The 3,539-nt window shown below is 39.6% G+C and overlaps 1 protein-coding gene across 3 annotated transcripts in view; it reads right to left on the bottom strand.

Annotated features, from left to right (window-relative positions):
* The window catches only part of slc8a1b (solute carrier family 8 member 1b), a 90,284-nt gene that overhangs the window by 10,963 nt on the left and 75,782 nt on the right, over positions 1 to 3,539 (bottom strand). The gene's annotated exons all lie outside the window — the stretch shown is intronic.

Raw genomic sequence — 3,539 nt, 5'->3', positions numbered from 1 at the left:
TCAGCAGGTCCTCACTGAGGGACAGTATTTTGACGTTCAAGCTTTAGTTTGGAGTTGGGATTAGAATTAGGGTCAGATTAAAGATAGGGTTAGGATTAGGATTATTCCTATATTTTTAGTACAGGAACAGGAAGTACATGACGTGAGTAACTGGGGGAAAAAAACAGTTTTTTTCAACCTTAAAAAACTCAATTATTCTGTAAACTAAAAAATAAAGTAAATGAATGAATTATGGATTAAAATCTGGACCTGCGGAGATGAAAGCTATCAGCTGATTACGTGGTTAATGTAACACATCGCCTCCCGTGTTGAAGAGGACGAGAGAAAATGAAAGACAAGCCTCAGGCACTTCATTCTCCTCCTTCGTCTCTTTCACATGTTACTGAGTCAAACCTCCTCCTCCTCCTCCTCCTCCTCATTTATCTTCCTCTCAGGCTTTACTCTGTGCTTTGATCAGTGGAGGAGCCTCTGATGTCATCTGTATTTTCAAAGATGTTTCTTCTACGATGGAGACCTCACCGAGGAGATCAACGAGTCCTCCTCCTCCAACAGGTACGGACAAATGAAACATTAACTTTTTTTTTTTTATACTATAATCTGGCTTGTACGTCTCCTTCTCTGGTCTCTAGGTGGTGCTAAGTATACATTTTTTTAGCCCTGTTCAATGAATTGTGTAGCAGCAGCATGTTAGCACTATGCTAGCACGTAAATGTGCCAGATGGGTTCCATTATTGCTGTAGCTTTACACAATGCATTAGAGCGCCACCTCTAGGGAGTGGACGGGAATCTAGACCTGGTACATTTACAAATGCAGAATATCAAATTAAATATTACAATTACAATATTTTTTATTATTTATAATAATATTAATTAATAATATTTATGATTAATTATTACTAAAAGTAATATTTTTTTTAAATTTATTTTCCTTATTTTCCTTTTCCCAAACTTTTATCTTTTGTTGCCTCCACAGTTGAAAATCAACATCCAAGATGGAAGGAAAAGTGACTTTTTACAAGTGTAAAAGAAATAAAAAAAAGGAGAAGAAAAACGTCACATGTCATGATCTCATACAAACTGTGTGTGTGTGTTTGTTTGTACACACACACAGACACACACACACACACACACACTGTTATCTCTTGCTGCTCTGTGAGCGTCTCCTCAGAGGCTGTGTGTCTCTTCTTCATAGGCTGCCGGCCAAGCGAGCAGTGTTTATATACCAGCAAATGGGACTGTGATGTGTTTGAGGACCGGGGGAGACGGGATTACGAACCGATAAGAAGACGACACACGCACACACACACACACACACACGTGGATACTCACACAAAACGAACACAAAAGACGAGGAAAAAAAAAAAGATGAAAATGTCAACAGTGAGTTTGTAGAGAAAGTGAAGCTTTAGATTGCTAACAAAAGACGTCAGAAAAGCACCAAGAAAAGAAACGTTTATTTTTCCGATGTACGTTGATATTAGCTATGTTAGAAAAATGACGTATTTAAGGTACAATGCTAAAACATGGGGCAAAGGCGAAAGAAAATAGGTGAACGGAAACTCTGGCAAAATAAATATGACTTTGGTAAATGATGTATTTTTAGCTAAGTTAGCAAAAACGTTGCTAAAGGTTAGCCAAGAACATCGCGAAAACCACGCTCCAATTCACCAATGGTTCCAGAACAGAAATCTCTGAAGTAGCCGGTGACGTCAAACCATGAAACAGGAAGAAAAAATAAAAGATAGAAATGGAGTGGAGAGACAGAAAACGCCTCCTGTTGGTCATCAAACTCATTACAGTTCATCTGCAACACCGATGATTAGTCAGCCCCCCCCCCTGCCCAGCCTCCACCCGTGTCCTCCGTCAGGTCTAATAATGATTTATTATCTCCACTCAATAATATTATGTAAAGTGTTTTTTTTTCTTCATCTCTTGGATCAAAGTTTCCCTGAAAAAGAAGATGCTTTATTTATATTTATTATATTGGACGTCAGACTAACGAGACACGACTTCAGTGCAGATTTGACAGCTGTGAAATATTGTCTTTGTGCCTCAGTGTGTGTGTCAGGACTTGTGCTGACACGCTTCAGTGGACCTGTCAGCCTGTGTGTGTGTGTGTGTGTGTGTGTGTGTGTGTCAGGTCTCACTATAAAAATGTGGACACTAATAGATGCAATGCAATTCTTCACTCAAATCAGAGGTGTCGTACAGGAGGACCGTCACCCCTAGAGGTAGGTAGAGGTAGTGCAGGAGTTCAGTAACATTTTGGTTAATTTGGTTATCAAACTGTCCATTTAAACAAAAATGCGTAGCGACAAAATAACCAATGTTATATATATATTGTTTAATACTATATATATATATATGGCATAGTGGACGTCCCTGTTCTGCCCAAGTGGCACTACTGGAGCCAGAAGACCCTCCAGATGACTGTACATAAGGCAATGATTAAGATTTTTGTCGCTATCTAATTAGCAAGATAGGAAACGCCATAATAAACAGGAAGTGTTCATATCCAGCCATGTAAATAATCTGAATAATCTGTGGATTAGGATTTAAATCAGATTGATTTCACAGCTAGCGTGTTATATTTTTTGTCCATTTCTCATGAAGCTGAGACATTGATAACACTGGGCCAAACTGAAAAAAACCATGTGACTGAAGGTTTACGTAAATTCTAAATAAAATATAAAGACAACATGACACACACTTGTCATATTTAACAAATGCCAGCGAAAAGACCGAGGACATTTGGCGTTCGCTCTTATTTAGCTGTTTAATAACAACAATTGTACCGAGCGCTGCATGAGTCAGTCAATTTATGAAGGACAAAAGAATCGGTTATTTAACTATTCACTCAAACGAGCAGTCGTCATGAAGTCATTGTTGCTCTGAATGCAGGGTTGGAGAAAAAAAACAAAACAACAAATAACTCTTTGTGCGCCGCTTCAATTGACAGGCAGAAAATGACAGATCCATAAAGATAAAGGATGAAAATGTGCGATTGTTCTTTCCTGGCATCTTTGTTGATTGTTCCGATGCGTTTTGTTAGCACAGACGCTACAGACGCAGACGGTCGATCTGCAGCTCAAAGAAATATCCTCACAAATGTTTGGACCGAGGTAAGGCCAAATGGAACACTTCAGCTGCAGTACATCACCCGTACAGCAGGTGGACAAACACAAATGCACATGTGTGTGCAATAAACGTCCCCACAAAGACAAAGTGTCCCCACAACAAAATAATTGTAAATTTCTGTCTCAAAATGGAATCCCCACAAGTATAGCTATACCAGGTTTTCTCTCTCTCTCTCTCTCTCTCTCCGACACACACACCCACACACACAGAGCGGTGGAGGAGTGGTGCAGGTGATGAACAGCTCAGGGTGGTCTCAGTAATTATAATCCAGTGGAGTGTGCAGCGCTCCAACATCAATCTTTTTCTCTTTTCTTTCCTTCATTTTTTTCCCTCACACTCTACGCCGACGACCTCTCCGTCTCTATCCCCCCCGTCTTTCCCTTCATTTCATTTCCATTGAT

The sequence above is a fragment of the Cynoglossus semilaevis genome, chromosome 12, assembly GCF_000523025.1.
Source record: "Cynoglossus semilaevis isolate Cse_v1.0 chromosome 12, Cse_v1.0, whole genome shotgun sequence".
In the NCBI taxonomy this organism is placed as follows: domain Eukaryota; kingdom Metazoa; phylum Chordata; class Actinopteri; order Pleuronectiformes; family Cynoglossidae; genus Cynoglossus; species Cynoglossus semilaevis.
This window is presented reverse-complemented; position numbering and strand designations above follow the sequence as displayed.